This window comes from Monodelphis domestica, chromosome 7 (genome assembly GCF_027887165.1).
Source record: "Monodelphis domestica isolate mMonDom1 chromosome 7, mMonDom1.pri, whole genome shotgun sequence".
Lineage (NCBI taxonomy): Eukaryota > Metazoa > Chordata > Mammalia > Didelphimorphia > Didelphidae > Monodelphis > Monodelphis domestica.
Window position 1 is genome coordinate 21889083 of NC_077233.1, and position 20089 is coordinate 21909171.

General features: G+C 38.3%; 1 protein-coding gene across 1 annotated transcript in view; it reads right to left on the reverse strand.

Moving 5' to 3' along the window:
• FHIT (fragile histidine triad diadenosine triphosphatase) overlaps nt 1–20089 on the reverse strand; it is a 1742917-nt gene that overhangs the window by 1445223 nt on the left and 277605 nt on the right. Inside the window, exon 3 of the mRNA XM_056805423.1 lies at nt 5924–6011. The gene's annotated coding sequence lies outside the window, so the exon portion shown is untranslated. The remainder of the gene's footprint in view (nt 1–5923; nt 6012–20089) is intronic.

Here is a 20089-nt window from a genome sequence, read left to right on the forward strand (position 1 = left end):
GAATGCTCTCACCATTCATGTCCCCTCTTGGAAGGCCTGTTTCCCTTCAAGGCTCGTGTTAAAGGCGATCCCCTATTGTGAGTCCCTGAGTGTCTCCCCAAGTTGTTAATGCTCAGCTCCCTGAAACGACTTACATATTTTGACTTCATTTGGATTGCCTTATCTCTGACGATGTTTCCCCCACTCCAGTAGAATGTATGATCCTTGGTAGAGGGGGTAGAGACGGCTTTCTTTTTGTCTTTGCACACAGCTGGTGCCTGCTAAATGCTTGCTGAATTCAGCCAAATGGAAACTCAACTTAAGACGTTACATGAAAAAGAACACAAGATTATGAACTGCCCCAGGAGATAAACCACTTACTTGCCTCCAAAATCATGGCTTAACTGCCGCCATTAAAACCCTACAATCTCGCTTAAAGCAAGATAAAAATAATTAAATCATATCGTCTCTCCAGTTTACCAACACACAGCAGCTGTATCCATAAAAATGAATAAATAATTCAAGCTCTTCATTTGCACGCTCTGAAGTTGGCAGCACACTGGTTTGGCGACTGAGTGATGCCTCCTGGGTAGGTCTAGACTCAGAGTCTGGGGGCATTGACTGCTGGTTGACTTGCCCGGATGGCAAAACTAGGCATAAACCATGGGAATGACAAAGAGACTAATTTAAGCTTGTGGTGAGGAAAGCCTTCTTAGAAATGAGAGCAGGACCAAGGGAAGAAATGGGCTGTCTCAAGAGAAAATATGTTCTGGGGGACACTTAGGTCTAGAGAGGTCCTGGGTTCCAATCTGACTTCAGACACTTCCTAGCTGTGTGACGCTGGGCAAGTCACTTTACCCCCATTGCCTAGCCCTTACTGCTCTTCTATCTTGGAACCAATATATAGTATTGATTTTAAGACCAGAGGCAAGAGTTTTAAAAAAAGAGAGATAATAGATTCCCTCCCACTGTTGGTCTTCTGCCAAAAGATGGATGATCATCTATCAAGGATATTAAGGACAGGACTCCTTTTCAGATATTTATTGTTGTTCTGTCATTTTCAGGCATAGTCAACTCTTTGTGGTTCTGTTTGAGGTCTTCTTGGCAATGATACTAGAGTGGTTTGTCTTTTCCTTCTCCAGCTTATTTTACAGAAGAAGAAACTGAGGCAAACAGATTTAAGTGACTTGCATTGGTTCATGCAGCTACTATATCTCTGAGGCCAGATTTGAACTCAAGGAAGATAAATCTTCCTGATAATAGGCCCAGCATGCTATCCACTGTGGCTCCTAGCTGCTTAAGATATGAGCAGATAGTTTCAGATAGGAATTGAACCAATGGCCTCTAAGGTTCCTTCCAACTTTCAAAGTCTATCTGTGTGTATTCACGTTTGCCTTTGAAATAGAAGGCAGCTCTCAAACTCTGGAGCCTTATGAACTTCTCTGTTTTAGGATTTTAAAATTTAACATTGACCAAAAGAATTGTCATAGATCACTAGTGAATGATTTAAATTAATTTTTTTATCAATAGAATTTATTGACAAGTGTCTCAGCCCCTTATTCCTTTCCCTGCATCATAAAAGATACAATCCAGGAGACAGACAGGGATATATAGGCCATATCTTTCATGTTTCCATTTTTCAGTTCATTCTTGGGAGGTAACTCATAGTTCATTCTTCAAGTATTAAATGTGTAGCTGTAGATAACGTTCTCTTGATCCTACTCATTTTCCTGTTCATTATTTAAATTAAATTTTAAGTATAAACAATATTTTTATATTTTGAAAACACATATTAGTTCTCTTTTTATCTACCATGACTCTCCCCACTCAAAAATAGTTTGAGATAAGGTTCCTATAATGCCAATGTCTACACAAGACGCTCTCCCTATCCTTCATATCCCTTCATACTCCTCTCTTCTCAGGACACATAAAGTTCCACTTGGAAGCTTTAACTCCTACTTTAGCAGAAAATTTCAGAGCTGGAAAAAAGCTCAAAGAATATATAGTCGAATAAATACCAAAAATGGAATTCCCTTTAAAACACATCCAAATCATCCAAAGTCTGGGCTTGTCAAAAGACCATTGGTGAAGGAATCCCACTGTCTTCTTTATCCAGATAGCTCCAATTGTTATAAAGTGGTTCTTAAAGTATTTTTTAAACGTTGCTCACAACATATTTTCCTGCCTGTAATCCTCATTTTATCTAGCTTTCCCCAAGGTTGTTGGCTAGAGGCATACTACCCTCTTCAGTTTCTTTAACACCCAGGAGTATGAAAAGCTGAAGCCCACCTCCTTGCAGATGTCCCTGAAAATATCAGGTGCCAGGATAAATTATTAGACAGCATCCTGACCATGATTCTAGAATCCCTAGAAGATCCCTATTAAAATGGCAGTCTTTAAAATCTAGCCTAGACTTTTATTTGGTGTCAAGAACCTCTTAGGAACTGAGATCAATGGTTCCTATTTTAAATCAGCAGAGTCATGGTTCCATTGGAAAAAAAAAAGTCCTTCCCCCTCCTCTGCCCTCCTCGCTATATTCCTTGGGCAATGAAGAGAAGAAGAATTCAACAAAATTAATTCAACATGAGACACAGACTGTGCAAAAGGCATTCTGTGTTGTTCTTCAATAGTTCAGTCAAACCCAACTCTTTGAAACTCCTATACAGTGTTTTCTTGGCAAAGATACTGGAATAGTTTGCCATTTCCTTTTCCAGTGGATTAAAGTTAACAGAGGCTGAGTGACTTGCCCAGGGTGACACAGTTAATGAGCATCTGAGGCTAGCTTCCTCCAGGCATCCTGTACTGATCACATAAAGTTTGAAAATGAAATAATAGCCCTGCCATCTAACAAATGATGTACTTACATTTAAGAACTTACCAGGACAGAGAAATGATGAACTCAAGATGAAGAATGAGACACGTATTTGGACATGACCAATACAAGAATATGTCTTGCTTGACCAAGCGTATCTCTTACAAGAGGTTTTTTCAAATATAAATGAAGTAAGAGGATAGAAGAAATGCTGGTAAATTAAATTAGAGAATTGAATTCACAAAAGAACTTGTCTGTAAAGGAAACCAGTAATACTATACACACAGCACCTATGTCTACATCTCCACCTACATCAAACTTCCTGCTCAAAAATTTATTTTCTTCCCAGAAGCAGATGAGTAAAGAGATGTAGCATCCATAAGATAATGGATGTAAAATGGTTTATAAAACTTGAGTCACTATATAAAGTCAGCTATTATTATTTCTCCTCCCACCAATAGGAATTTTAATTTCTTCTACTCTACTTTCTAAGAAGAAAACGGAACAATGCAGGTAGGGAGTCCAGTGGATAGAGAGCCAGATCTAGGTTCTGGGTTCAAATATGACCTTAGTAGCTGTATGAAGTCACTTAATTCCCAGTGCTTAGTTCTCACTGGTTTTCTGCCTTGGAACCAAGGTGTAGTATTAATTCTAAGATGAAAGGTAAAGGTTTAAAAAAAGAAAAAGAAGAAAAAGAATATGAAACATTCTACATCCCTCTTTTTTGACCTCTTTAGGAGAAGCCACCTATTCTTTCATCTATTTAGATTACTTAGCTCAGGTTGCCCCTAGCAACAGCTTCGGCTTCTGATTTCCATTACAAACCATCTGAGGAAGAAACATCTTCAAGTTCCAGGTCCTCTTAGAATAGAACAGAAGATGACTTGAGAAAATTAAATGAATAATCTAATTAGCTGTCTGGTAGCCAAAGAAGGGCAGGGTTGGAAGTGACCTTCATACAATAGCTACTATTTGCCTGTTAGGAAGGATCATGGTAGAGGAATCAAATTAAAGAACTGGAAAACAGAGAGAGGTCTCCCCTTGTGAGGAAAGTAGAGTCCATCCCTACTAGTTTCCCTTTTTCTTCCACTGGGGATGCCTAAGCTGAAAAGATTTCCACCAGGAAAAAGTAATGAAACATGGACTGCCTGAAAATGATATGTTTGTCCAATAAAATTTAGAATTTGGGAGCCAGAAGAGACTCCAGCAACTGTGTCCAGTAGCATGCTGGTAAATTTTTAATGACCAGTTCTAGCTCTCCAAACAAAAGACATATCTTTAAGTTTAGTCTTGCTGTTCAGTCATTTCTGTTATAGCCCATTCTTTGTGATCCCATTTGGAATTTTCTTGGCAAAGATCTTGGACTGGTTTGACATTTCCTTCTCAAGCTCATTTGACAGATGAGGAAACAGAGGCAATAGGGTTAAGTGACTTACTCAAGGTTACAGTGCTAGATAGTTTCTGAGGCTGGATTTGTACTCAACCCTTCCTGACTGCCAAGTTCAGTGCTCTACCCACTGCTACACCTTACTGACCTCAAATTTAATCTGCATTATTAATATTTCCTCCATCAATTTAAGTCTAAAAATTAACAAAATGATAAATCAAGCCTTGTTTTGAGACTTTTGATGATTTCAAGGTATAAATACACTCACTATTAAACAATCCGCTTCCCAGCCTGGCCCTGGATTCAGCCTCCTCCTTATAGCTAGCCCAATCCATCCCTGATAACCATATCTGAACATCCTTTCTAAGCTACAGGAAGAAGAGTTTCTTCAACCTTTACTTGGAAACTCCCAATGAAGAAGAACCCATCTCCTCTTAGACATCTTATCCCACTTGTCAATGATCCTCTTGTTAGGAACATTACCCAATATCCAGCTTTGGTTTGCTCCTGGCATTACCTGTTGGACCAAGCAGAATTAAAGTGCCTTTCACATGGGCTGTCTTTCAAACAGTGGAAGGCAGCCACTCTGACCTTCTAGTCATCCCTGGTATGTGGGTTACTCCTCTATAGCTCCCTCTCTTTAGAGACAGGGGATCTATTTTGACTCTAGGCTCTATCCAGGGTCCTCAATTACTTTGATTCATCATGTATAATAAATGCCTATTAATTTACTTATTGTGGAAAAATAAGGATAACATGCTAAGTGAGATCATCTCCAGCTCTGATCCTTAGAAATGACCCGACACTTTTTCTTCTCCATCCCCAACATGAAATGTAGAATGCTCCAGGGGGACCAGTACAAAGTTCAACACCCATGGCTGTGTTTGAACTCTTTGTGCAATGAGTACAGCATAAATCCAAGATGCTACTGTACTTATTAGTCACTGCCTCCTTTAGGGCCTCCTGGGACACTCATCCTTCTCTGTGTGTACCATGTTCCCACATATATAAATTGTGGCTAATGAATCACTTTGCCATATAAAAGCATGACCAGAGCACATGGGGAGCTGGGGAAACCATGTCTGCAGCAAATAGCTCCCCTTTATTATGATTTTTTTATCCTAGTAATCTTATTTAAGCTCTTCAAGGAAAGCATGAGATTCTCACCACAACACTCTCTTTCTCTCTCTCTCTCTCAAAAAGAAAAAAAGAAAAAGAAACAAACACCCAATCATTTCTTGGTAAATGTATTTTGAAGGGGAAAGCTTTACAACAAACTATTTAATTCTTGTTTAAAAAGTCTGAGGAAAGGAATTACTCTGGCATTCATGCTTTTGGTGATCTCCAGGAAGGAGAATTAGTTTTGAACTGTGATAATTGTGGGCCCAAGGATATAATCATCCCAAGCACCACTTTTCTGACTTGCTTGCAAGCCCTATAAATTTTGTTTTACTGTTTCTCGTTCACTCGAAGTTGGCAAGATATTTAATAGTGTAGCTGAAATTGAAGGTAAATCTTAGAGGATGGAGTCTTGATATCCCACATTTTAATTTTTTTTTCCTTTTCTGAAGAGATAGAAATATTTGAAAACATAGAGCAGAGATGAAAGATCTAGATAGGTTTCCATAGGAACATGTAATTTAAGGCTAGAAGAGAACTTAGAAATGACTTAGTCATTGACTCTCAAATCTCTGCACCCATTTGACCCAATTCATATCTATAGAAATCTCCTCTCAACAACATACCTGAACTTCTCTAATAGCAGCAATGCAATGATCCAGGACAATCCTGAGGGACTTATGAGGAAGATGTTATCCACATCCAGAGGAAGAACTGTGGGAGCAGAAACACAGAAGAAAAACAACTGCTTGATCACATGGGTTGATGGGGATATGATTGGGGCTATAGACTCTAAATGATCACCCTGGAGCAATGATCAATAATATGGAAATAGATCTTGATCAATGACACATGTAAAACCCAGTGGAATTGCACGTCAGCTACAGGAGGGAGCTGGGGAGAGGGGAAGGAAAGAACATGAATCTTGTAACCATGGAAAAATATTCTAAATTAACTAAGTAAATAAAATTTTCACCAAAAAAATTTACCTGACAAAGTCATCTAGCTTTTGCTTGTAAGCTTCCAGTGAAGGGGAGTCAATAGCCTCCTACATTTGCCCATTTCCCTCTTGGATTGCTCTAACTGGGGGGAAAGGATGCTATGTGGACTGGGGTTTTATTTTTCCTGACATTGAGTCCAAATCTGCCTCTTGGCAATCTTGACTAAATGCTCCTATTTGGAATCAATTATTCACATGCATTTATTAAGTGCCTATTATGTTCCAAGCTCCAAACTGGGCATACAAAGACAAAAGGTCATTCCTTCCTTCAAGGAGTCTACATTCCATTATCCAAAGAGAACAAATTGAATCCATTGAATGCACACAACAGCTTTTCTACGGTGTCCTCTTTGCCAGGATAATTCCCAATTTTTTTCAACAGACCTTCTTTGTATGGAATGATCTCAAGGCCTCTGACCACCATCATCCTTCTTGAGGCATTTATCAAACACTGTGCCTAAAGGGGAACATAATAATCCAGAAGCGATCTGACCAGGAGAGAGTATAGAGGGAAATCTCTTTTCATGTGACCATTAGCAATTTTACCTGCTCTATCAGAGTTCATTCAAATGGACCTTCCAATCAGGAAGCCAAGCAGAGCATTTTCAAATGAGCCATTATCCATCCAGGCCTGACCCACCTTATATTTGTGAAGCTGATTATTTTGAACCCAAGCCTAATACTCCTTATGGGTCCCTATCAAACTTAATATTATTAAATTCAATTCAGTATTATGGCCTATGGAAGAAGATCTCAAAGAGCCATCCAGGGATTCCTATAGGTCTCTGAGATGTTTTCTGGGCATCCAGGAAGTCAAAACAATTTTTATAATAAAACAAAGATATTTAAATTTATGAAATAGTAAATATCAATAGCTATAACCCATATAAACAAAAACACTTTGGGTTTAGGTTCTAAATTTTTTTAAGACTCTAAAGAGGCCCTGATACCAAAAAGTTTGCAAACTGCTAGCCTATAAGGATGTTTGGTGGTTGCTGATGCTGACATCTAACACATTGGTTAGATCTCCCAGTCTAACAACAATGTGCAAATCTGAAAAGACCATTCATGACAGATGAGGAAACGGAGGCCAAAAGAAGCTAATATTGAACAAGGCCTGACATGACATGAGTTAATTTGATGGACCTTCTGCATATGCTCTCACTATTATGAAAAAATGTATTTATTAGAATTTAAGCAACAAATTGGTCTCAAGTGGCATAAAATACAAAATTTAACAACTTTTCCACCTGCTGAATATCATAATCTGAAAGGGAAAATAAGAGGGAACTTAGCCCAGTGCCTGGTATGTTCTAAGTCTCCTAAAACAGCTTTTGAATGGACAAAATAGGAAATCCTGATGTGCCCATCCACTATATGTTTGTTCATGGTGATCCACTTCCCCAAATGCTGCTTCCACAACTCCTGGTGATAGAGAGGTGAGCTTGGAATCTCAAGGTCTACACAGATGTCACAAGGGCTAGCAAGCTTGAAGGCTTCCTAAATGGGTCCATGGTGAATTAAGTATCTGTTCTCTGGGGAAAAAAGCCAAGGCAAATTGGAAGAGGTTTTCCACCAAAGCAGCCACATAGGGAAGAATTCTTGGTGACAGTAATGCGCCATGAATGTCTCCTCAATCACGAAGAGGAAGTGAGGTACATTGATGCAAAGGCTACCCACACCCAGGACAACCCAAGTCCAAGAAGTACCAGGACCCGATTCAACTATCATGGCTCTCTTTTATATAGTTCACAGAGAAATGGTGAGCTATTGCCAAGGGCTCAGATGTCAAAGGCTCTTAAACTCCTGAACAGAGAGGGAATTCTAGCCAGTTCAATTTTTGGTAAGATTTCCAACCATTGAGAGGATGGGATGCTTTTCAGTGGGTCATTCAATTTTATGGCACTGTCACCAAAAGTGCAGGATTTTGTGTGTTTTTGCCTAAAAATAAATCCCTTTTATCTCTAGTCTCCCTCTTTTCCTGTTCATGGCCCATACTGCTACCATATTGATATTTGGACAGTACAGGTCTATCCATTTTACTTCTAATGAAGCTTCAGGGGGTTCCCTCTCTCCCTTATTTGGGGATATTCCCCAAATCAGCTTTTGTTTATGTGGGTTCTATCTATTAATATTTACTACATAATAATAAATTAGAACACCTTAGTATTATTTTAAAATAGTTTATAATATGTACCTCTAAAATAAAATATACACTCCTATGATTGAGTGTTATTGTTGTTGTTGTTCAGTCATTTTCAGTCATATCTGACACTTCCTCACCCCATTTAGTGTTTTCTTGGCAGTGGTTTGCTATTTCTTTTTCCAGCTCATTTACAGATGAGGAACTGAGGCAAATAGAGTGAAATAACTTGTCTAATCACTCAACTAGAAAGTATCCACTGAGCCACCTAGAATTATCTCTATTTTACAGTTCAAGAAACTGAGGCAAACAGAGTTGACCACGGGCACATTGCTAGAAAGTATCTGAAACTAGATTTGAACTCATAAAAATAAATCTTTCTGATTCCAAGTCCGATGCTCTATCCATCAAGCCACCTAGCATTATCTCTATTTTATAGTTACAGTTCAAGAAACTGAAGCAAAAATAATTGTCCAGGGGGGCCCTGCTAGAAAGTATCTGAAAATAGATTTGAACTCATAAAGATAAATCTTTCTGATTGCAAATCCAATGCTCTATTCACCAAGCCACCTAGCATTATCTCAATTTTACACTTACAGTTCAAGAAACTGAGGCAAAAAGAGTTGGCTAGGGGCACCCAGCTGGGAAGTATCTGAAACTAGATTTGAACTCAGAAGGAAAAATCTTTCTGATTCCAAACCTAGTCTGTCCACCAAGCCTATTTCACAGTTCAGGAAACTGAGGCAAACAGAAGTGAACTGATTTGCCCAGGGTCACACAACTAGTGTCTGAGTCTAGATATTAACTCAGGTCTCCTACTTCTACTGAATAGTTCTTCTGACCAGCTGGTTTAGGTTAGCCCAAATTCTGAAAGATTTAAAAAACCCAAACAGATTATAGTTGTCCCTATATATAATTGGAATACATTTATCTGCCCAATAATTTCAAGCAACCAGTAAGTCTTTGGTTCTTTACTCCAAGACTTTTTCCTCATCTTCCAGCTGGAAGACAGCAATGAAATCAATGTCCCTAGAGGATGTTTATTTGCCATTAAAAATAAAAAAGAAAGTATTCAGAAGAAGTAAAAGGATCAATAAGATCATGGGAATAAAGATGGATTTCTAAGGTGGTATGGACTATTTTGGTGCCTGTGAATAGCTAATATAATGTTAAAATAGCAGCAGAATCACTCCATGGCCAAGAGAGTGGGTCCATGTTTTATTCTCTAAAGAAATTATGGCCTGAGGCCTCCTAGAATTACCTGGCCTAGATGCTAATGCCATAGGATAGAAGCCAAGTGTTTGCCCAGCAAAATTCTGCCGACTACCTTGTAAGCTGGGTTAGGGATATTTTAGGGTAACGTTTTTATGCTCTGTAAATTCAGCTGTTCTCTATTTTCTAGGCTGACTCACTTTTCCTTTTTAACATATACATGGATGTAGTATACATAAATATGTATAAAATGAATACAAGGTAACTTGAGGAAACCTCATCCATTGGGAGAACAAGAGAGCCTTCACTGAGAAGGAGTCTTGGAGTTGAATTTTAGAGGAAACAAGAAATGCTGGGAAGCAGAGGCGAGGAGAGAAAACACTCCCGGCATGGAAAACAAAGGCAGAGATGGGAAATGGGATGTCAGGTAGGCAGGAAGAGGTAATCAGATCACAGAATGATGTCTAATGAGGTGGGAAAGTTAGGCCAGGACCAAGTTCTGAGAGACTTTAAAAACTAAGCAGAAACCATGGGAAAAATATAATAAAAAATAAAAAAAATGGAGAAACCCTAGAGAAGACAAAAAAATTAAAAAACTAAGCAGAGAGGACAGCTAGGTGACTTGGTGGATGGAGAGCCAGGCCTGGAGATGGGAGGTCCTGGATTCAAATTTGACCTCAGATACTTAATTGCTATGAGTCTATGGGAAAGTCACTTAAACCTCATTGCCTAGCCCTTACCACTCTTTTATCTTGGAACCAATATGATAGAAGATAAGAATTTATTTTTCATTTTATTTATATATTTTAATTATTTATTTATAATTTCGTATTAAAAGGGCAACTCAGCAGAAGAGACAATAGTTGTCCTAAATGTAATCACTCCAGAGTATTATTCATTCATTCATCCAATAAATATCATCCAAGTGTCTACTATGTACCAGGTACTATGCTAAGTTTTTTGTTATTTTTTTTAAGTCATGCCCAACTCGTTGTGACCTCATTTGGGGTTTCCTTGGCAAAGATATTGGAATGATTTGCCATTTCCTTCTCCAGCTTGTTTGACAAACTGAGGCAAACAGGATCAAATGACTTATCCAGTATCACATAGCTAATAAGTGCCTGAGGCCAGTTTTGAACTCATGAAGATGAGTCTTCCAGGCTCCAAGTCCAGTGCTCTATCTAGAATCTGAGCTCTATTTCTTGGGGACTCAAAAAAGATGCCATTATCTAGACAATACATGATGCAGGCAAGAACTCTTATTAGGGTCATGGCTGTGTGTATAGGGAGAAGGGGATGAATGTTGGGAGGGGAGAGGAAAAGTGATGAGTTCAGGATAAAAGCAGGGTGGAGAACCTGGGTGACTGGAAGGATCATGCTAGAGATAAGTCAGGAAGAGGGGCCAGTTGGAGGAATGGTCCCCAAAACCATGGGCTCCCTCCTAGCTGTGCTGATGAGATATCTATAGGTCACTAAATCTCATGTGTCTAATAGATGGCTGGAGATGTGATCTCAGGAAGGAGACTGAGATTGAGGCTGAAGATCCAGGCATCCTCTGCACAGAGATGAGAATTTGGGGAGTCCGTGAGGTCTCCAAATGAAAAAGTATCAGCAAAGTCAGAGAAGGACCCCCAGGACAGAATCTTGGGGTATACCCATATTTATTTGTAAATAAATTTAAAAAAATTAAATATTTTTAAATTTAAAAATAATTTAGGTAAATAAAATAAAAAATAAAAAGATGTTGATTTGAAAGTTTATTTAGTAAAAATTGCAGGTTTACCAAGACCTACAAAATAGTGACTTCTCAAGGAAACGTATTTTTGTGTCTCATTCAATTTTAATGTAAGTTGACGATTGTGATCGATTGAGAAGGCGGAAATTCCAGATGAACAAGGAAAAGAGGCACTCTTTGGTGAAACAAATCTCTGTGAAGTCAATTTAGTGGCTCGGTGGGAAATAAATAAGCAGATTTGTGGGAATGGAACCACTTCGAAGTAGGGGGTATACGGGAAGGTGTAATATGCAAACTACTGTTTACACCTTCCCATCAGTTGGTGGCAGATAAAAAATCATCACTTAAAGAGAATGCCTTGACAAGCTTCTCTTCTAGAGAAATACTAAGGCTGTTGCATTATACATGAATATTAGGAAGAAGGAGTGGGGCACCACCTTTATCATGCTGGCCTTGAAGTCAGTAAGACCGGCTCAAATCCAAGTCTCTGACTTTTATTAGTTGTATAACTCTGGGCAAGTCACTTTACCCTGTTTGACTCAGTTTCCACATCTATAAAATAAACTGGAGAGGGCAATGGCAAAACTCTAGGACAGTGATGGTGAATCTCTTTCCTGTTTCAGTGCCCAGAGAGCAAATTCAAGCTGTCTGGAGAGAGCTGAGGGATGAAGTGTTTGCTTTGGATGGTGGACAAAAGAGTGAGGCATGCAAAAATTATCCTCAGAACTGGGAGGGGGGGGGACAGAGCATCTCCCGAGGGCAGGCTCGGCATGTGTGCCACATCTTCGCCAAAGATGCTCTAGGATCACTGCCAAGAAAACCCCAAATAAGATCATAAAAATCAGACATGATGTAAAATTGATTAAACAACCATAACATATTATATATATATATATATACATACATACATACATATTTAATAAAAAACCTTATCTTCACTCTTAGAATTAATCCTATGAATTGGTATCAAGGCAGAAGAGCAGTAAGGGTCCAGAGTCACATAAGAAGAGCAGTAAGTGTCCAGAGGAAGTATCTGAGACCAGATTTGAAACCAGTCATCAGGCTGAGCCACCTAGCTGCCATATATATATATATATATATATATATATATATATATACACACATATATATATATACACACACACACACACATATATATATATATATACACACACATTATATTATATATTATATAATATACATCATATATTATATACATTATATTATGTTATATACATTATATATATTTTATACACACACATCATTGGGTAAAAATGTTTCTATCATCTTGAGATGTGACAACTGGAATCTAGGATACAGACTAAATTTTTAAAAATGCACATTTAGAATTACAATTGACAAAGAGACACAAAGCCCTGAAGAATCCATTTAAGCTTGTGGTGTGAAGGTTACACAAAAAAGAAAGAAAAAAATCACAGCCTTCAAACTCTCCCTATAGCTAGTATTTCTCTCTTTATATGTTAAAATGACACAAGATTCTTGGATAAATGCAACCACAGAGATATCTCTTCTGAATGATCTCTTGATTATTAATTTTAAATGAGGCCTCAAATGGGAGATACACGCTTGCCAAGGGTATTTACCACTGTCATGGAGAACGCTGCACTGAACAAGACCCAAATGGAAGTGAGATTTCTTCTAAAAATAGTTTGCAAGGTCTCCCAGATGCTCCTGTTCACAGATGATATGGTGATTATCACACCGTATCTGAGAGCATTACAGGCCTTCTTCCATGAGATCCATGATTACTCAAAATGTAGCAGCCTAGTAATCTATGCAAGAAAAATGATCAACTCAAGGAAAAACTGTTTTCAGAGAAGTAGAAAAAGAGAAAAGAAAAGGGAGGAGGGAGAAAGAGGTGGTGGAGAGAGACAGAGACAGAGATAAAGAGAGAGAGAGACTGAGAGATAAAGAGTCAGAGAGAGAGAGAGAGATAGACAGAGAGATAGAAAAACTGAGAGACAGAGAAACAAAGGAAGAGAGAGAGTGGAGGGAGGTAGAGTTTATTAGACACTTATTAGAGTGCCAAGAATACAATACAAGATAGACAGAATTATAGTTCCCAACCACAAGGAGGTAATATTTAAATAGGGGGAAGATAACACATGAATAGAGATTAAGTTTTGGGGAGGCTTATTTGGAAAAAAAGTAGAAAAGTTCATTCAAAGAGTCAAGAGAAGGACTTCCGGTCAAGATGGCAGCTTAGAGAAAGCTAAAGTTCAGAGCTCCAGAAACCCTTCCTTACCGATCTCAAACTGAATGCTCCTAGGGCACTGGAACTCAAAACAAACAACAGAATAGACCCTGGGAACACTCCTCCAGGACCTGGATCAAAAGGTATGGCCCCCCAAAAGTCAGAACCCAAGATCACTCGGATCTAAGAGGTAGGCAAAAGGAAGGTCCCAGGACCCATCCCCCCCAACCCAGAGCTCTGAATCCAAGGCAGCAGCAGGAACCTCAGGGCAGGCAAAAGGGCCTTGGGAGCCGGTTATTCTGAAGGCCGCACCCTGAAAACAACCTGAGCCAGTTGCGGGGGCACCCAGACATCAGGGAAACAGAGAGAGACGGGGGGAGCCTGTAGCCCCCTGACCAGATCCTTCCATCTGAGTCTCACAGAAGGTCCCTGCCTGAGGGAATACTCAGTCTGAGGTTAATCCTATCACCAGCCCTTGGAGCTCCAGGAAGCCATGGCCCCTACCCGTCAGATTGCAGGCTCCTCTGGCCAGCAAAGGCATTGAAATACATCTGAGAGTGTCAAGCCAGGCTCAGAGCATAGAAGTAAGGCAACAGAGAAGCATTGGGGGGGAACTGAGGAGGGTAGTAACACCGAAACACCGAAACACAAGCAATTCCAGGCTTCCTGGGGAAGACAGATAATTTGCCTGGGGCTAAAGCCACTGAACATCAGACAGATAACAGAAGAGCCAGCCCCCCTCACTCAGATAGAGATGGCAAACAGCACAGAAGCAAAAAAGCCTCAAAACAACAGGAAAAACAAGAAGGGGGCAACTTTGGACACATTTTATGGAACAAAAATACAAAATACAGAGGAGATAGAAGAGGAAACACAAGCAAATGTGCCAAAACCTTCCAAAGGAAATGGAAACTCTCCACAAACTTTTGAAGAATTTGAATCGAAAATGATCAAAAAGATGGAAGCCTTCTGGCAGGAAAAGTGGGAATTAATGCAAAAGAATTTCACGCAACTACAAAACCGGTTTGACCAAACTGAAACGGAAAACCAGGCTTTAAAGGTCAGAATTACGTAACTGGAAGACAACGTGCAGGTAAAAGAGGAAGAATCAATAAAGCAAAGCCAAAAGATCAAGAAATTAGAAGACAACAAAATATCTCACTGACAAGGTGACAGACTTGGAAAATAGAGGAAGAAGAGATAATTTAAGAATAATTGGACTACCAGAAAATCCAGAAATAAACAGCAAACTTGACATCATAATACAAGATACAATCAAAGAAAATTGCCCAGAGATCCTAGAACAAGGGGCAATACAGCCACTTACAGAGCTCACAGAATACCCTCTACACTAAATCCCCAAAAGACAACTCCCAGGAATGTAATTGCCAAATTCCAAAGCTTTCAAGCAAAAGAAAAAATCTTACAAGAAGCCAGAAAAAGACAATTTAGATATAAAGGAATGCCAATCAGGGTCACACAAGACCTTGCAAGTTCCACTCTGAATGACTGTAAGGCATGGAACATGATTTTCAGAAAGGCAAGAGAGCTGGGCCTTCAACCAAGAATCAGCTATCCATAAAAACTGACTATATACTTCCAAGGGAAAGTATGGGCATTCAACAAAATAGAAGATTTCCAAGTTTTTGCAAAGAAAAGACCAGAGCTCTGTGGAAAGTTCGATATCAAAAAACAAAGAGCATGGAATACCTGAAAAGGTATATGATGGAAAGGGAAAAGGAGAAAATTGTTATCTTTTCATTTATTCAAACTGTCTTCTATAAGGACTGCATTTATATCAATCTATATATATATTAATATATGGAAAATGTAATGTGTAAATAGGGGGAAAAGAAAAATCAAATAGAATAATCTTTCTCACACAAAGATTCACACGGGAAGGGGAGGGGAAGAAAACTCCTATAAGAAGGAGAGGAAGAGAGTTTTTACTTAAACCGTACTCTCAGGGAAATCAACTCTGAGAGGGAAAAACATCCAGATCCATTGGGATCTTGAAGTCTATCTTACCCAACAAGGGAATGGATAAGGGAAAACCAAGGGGTGGGGGATGGGGAAGGAAAACAAAAGGGGAGGGAAGGAGAGGGGGGAGGGAACAAAAAGGGAGGGGCTAGAAAGGGAAATATATCAAGGGAGGGGACAGGAGGGACTGATTTAAAGTAAATCACTTGATTAAAAGGTTAGAGATGAAGAAGAAAGGTTAGAATTAGGGAAGCATAACAAAATGCCAGAGAATTCACAAGTCACAATCATAACTTTGAACGTGAATGGGATGAACTCACCGATAAAACGTAGACGAATCACATAATGGGTTAGAATCCAAAACCCTACCATATGTTGTCTTCAAAAAACACACATGAGGCGGGTTGACACCCACAAGGTCAAAATTAAAGGATGGAGTAAGACCTTCTGGGCCTCAACTGACAGAAAGAAGGCAGGAGTGGCAATCGTGATATCTGATAAAGCCAAAGCAAAAATAGACCTGATTAAAATGGATAGAGAAGGTAATTATATTTTGTTAAAAGGGACTTTAGATATGAGGAAATATCACTAATCAACATGTCTGCACCAAATAATATAGCACCCAAATTTCTAATGGAGAAACTAGGAGAATTGAAGGAAGAAATAGACAGTAAAACAATATTAGTGGGAGATTTGAACCAACAATTATCAAATTTAGATAAATCAAATCAAAAAATAAATAAGAAAGAGGTAAAAGAAGTGAATGAAATCCTAGAAAAATTAGAGTTAATAGACATATGGAGAAAAATAAATAGGGACAAAAAGGAATACACCTTCTTCTCAGCACCACGTGGCACATTCACAAAGATTGACCATACACTAGGTCACAGAAACATGGCATACAAATGCAGAAAATCAGAAATAATGAATGCATCCTTTTCAGATCACAAGGAAATAAAAATAGTGATCAGTAACAGTATGTGGAAAACCAAATCAAAATTTAATTGGAAATTAAAAAATATGATACTCCAAAATCATTTAGTTAGAGAAGAAATCACAGAAACAATTAATAATTTCATCAAGGAAAATAACAACAGCAAGACATCCTTTCAAATCTTTTTGGGATGCAGCCAAAGCAGTAATCAGAGGTAAATTCATATCCCCAAGTGCATATATTAACAAACCAGGGAGAGCATAGATCAATCAATTGGAAATGCAAATAAAAAAACTCGAAAGCAATCAAATTAAAAACCCCCAGCAGAAAACCAAACTAGAAATCCTAAAAATTAAGGGAGAAATTAATAAAATCGAAAGTGATAGAACTATTGATTTAATAAATAAGACTAGAATCTGGTACTTTGAAAAAACAAACAAAATAGACAAAGTACTGGTCAATCTAATTAAAAAAGGAAAGAAGAAAACAAATTAATAGCATCAAAGATTAAAAGGGGAATATCACCTCCAATGAAGAGGAAATCAAGGCAATCATTAAAAATTACTTTGCCCAATTATATGGCAATAAATACAGCAATCTAGGCGATATGGATGAATATATACAAAAGTACAAACTGCCTAGACTAACAGAAGAAGAAATAGATTTCTTAAATGATCCCATATCAGAAAATGAAATCCAACAAGCCATCAAAGAACTCCCTAAGAAAAAATCCCCAGGGCCTGACTGATTCACAAGTGAATTCTATCAAACATTCAGAGAACAGTTAATCCCAATACTATACAAACTATTTGCCATAATAAGCAAAGAGGGAGTTCTACCAAACTCCTTTTATGACACAAACATTGTACTGATTCCCAAACCAGGCAGATCAAAAACAGAGAAAGAAAATTATAGACCAATCTCCTTAATGAATATAGATGCAAAAATCTTAAATAGGATACTAGCAAAAAGAATCCAGCAAGTGATCAGAAAGGTCATCAACCATGATCAAATAGGATTTATACCAGGGATGCAGGGCTGGTTCAATATTAGGAAAACGATCCACATAATCAACCATATCAACAAGCAAACCAACAAAAACCACATGATTATTTCAATAGATGCAGAAAAAGCCTTTGATAAAATACATCCATTCCTATTGAAAACACTAGAAAGCATAGGAATAGGAGGGTCATTCCTAAAAATAATAAACAGTATATATCTAAAACCATCAGCCAACATCATTTGCAATGGGGATAAACTAAAAGCATTTCCAATAAGATCAGGAGTGAAACAAGGATGCCCATTATCACCTCTGCTATTTGACATTGTACTAGAAACACTAGCAGTAGTAATTAGAGAAGAAAAAGAAATTGAAGGCATCAAAATATGCAAGGAGGAGACCAAGTTATCACTCTTTGCAGATGACATGATAGTCTACTTAAAGAATCCTAGAGATTCAACCAAAAAGCTAATTGAAATAATCAACAACTTTAGCAAAGTTGCAAGATACAAAATAAACATGCATAAGTCATCAGCATTTCTATACATCTCCAACATAGTTCAGCAGCAAAAACTAGAAAGAGAAATCCCATTCAAAATCACCTTAGACAAAATGAAATACCTAGGAATCTATCTCCCGAGACAAACACAGGAACTATATGAACACAACTACAAAACACTTTCCACACCACTAAAACTAGACTTGAGCAATTGGAAAAACATTAACTGCTCATGGTTAGGACGAGCCAATATAGTAAAAATGACCATCCTACCCAAACTTATCTATCTATTTAGTGCCATACCCATAGAACTTCCAAAAAATTTCTTTACTGATTTAGAAAAAAACATATCAAAGTTCATTTGGAATAACAAAGGATCAAGGATATCCAGGGAAATAATGAAAAAAAAATACAAAGGAAGGGGGCCTTGCAGTCCCAGATCTCAAACTATATTACAAAGCAGCAGTCATAAAAACAATTTGGTACTGGCTAAGAGAAAGAAAGGAGGATCAGTGGAATAGACTTGGGGCAAGAGACCTTAGCAAGACAATATACGAGAACCCCAAAGATCCCAGCTTTTGGGTCAAAAATCCACTATTCAATAAAAACTGCTGGTAAAACTGGAAGACAGTGTGGGAGAGATTAGGACTAGATCAATACCTCACACCCTACACCAAGATAAATTCAAAATGGGTGACTGACATGAACATAAATAAGGAAACTATAAGAAAATTAGGTAAACACAGAATAGTATACATGTCAGACCTTTGGGAAGGGAAAGACTTTAAAACCAAGCAAGACATAGAAAGAGTCACAAAATGTAAAATAAATAATTTCGACTACATCAAATTAAAAAGCTTTTGTACAAACAAAACCAATGTAACTAAAATCAGAAGGAAAGCAACAAATTAGGAAGCAATCTTCATAAAAACCTCTGACAAAGGTTTAATTACTCAAATTTACAAAGAGCTAAATAAATTGTACAAAAATCAAGCCATTCTCCAACTGATGAGTGGGCAAGGGATATGAACAGGCAGTTCTCAGCCAAAGAAATAAAAGCTATTAATAAGCACATGAAAAAGTGCTCCAAATCTCTTATAATAAGAGAGATGCAAATCAAAACAACTCTGAGGTATCACCTCTCACCTAACAGATTGGCTAACATGACAGCTATGGAAAGTAATGAATGCTGGAAGGGATGCGACAAAGTAGGGACATTAATTCATTGCTGGTGGAGTTGTGTACTGATCCTACCATTCTGGAGGGCAGTTTGGAACTATGCCCAAAGGGCGATAAAAGACTGTCTGCCCTTTGATCCAGCCATAGCACTGCTGGGCTTGTACCCCAAAGAGATAATAAGGAAAAAGACTTGTACAAGAATATTCATAGCTGCACTCTTTGTGGTGGCCAAAAATTGGAAAATGAGGGGATGCCCTTCAATTGGGGAATGGCTGAACAAATTGTGTTATCTGTTGGTGATGCAATATTATTGTGGTATAAGGAATAATAAAGTGGAGGAATTCCATGGGGACTGGAATGACCTCCAGGAAGTGATACAGAGCGAAAGGAGCAGAACCAGGAGAACATTGTACACAGAGAGTGATACACTGTGGTACAATCGAAGGTAATGGACTCTTCCACTAGGGACAATGCAATGTCTCTGAACAATCTGCAGGGATCTAAAAAATACTATCCACAAGCAGAGGATAAACTGTGGGAGTCAAAACACCAATGAAAAGCAACTGCTTGACTACAGGGGCTGAGAGGAAATGACTGAGGAGAGACTCTAAATGAACACTCTAGTTCAAATACCAACAACATGGAAATGGGTTCGAACCAAGATCATATGTGAAACCCAGTGGAATTGTGCGCCAGCTATGGGAGAAGTTTTGGGAGTGGGGCAGGGGGAGGAAAAGATAATGATCATAGTTTCCAATGAATAATGTTTGAAAATAACCAAATAAAATAATGTTTAAAAGGTTAAAAAAAAGAGTCAAGAGAAGAACCAGAGTCCATAGAGAAATAAAAATGGATGGTTTGGGTTCTTCCTGAAATATTGATCCTAGCCAGG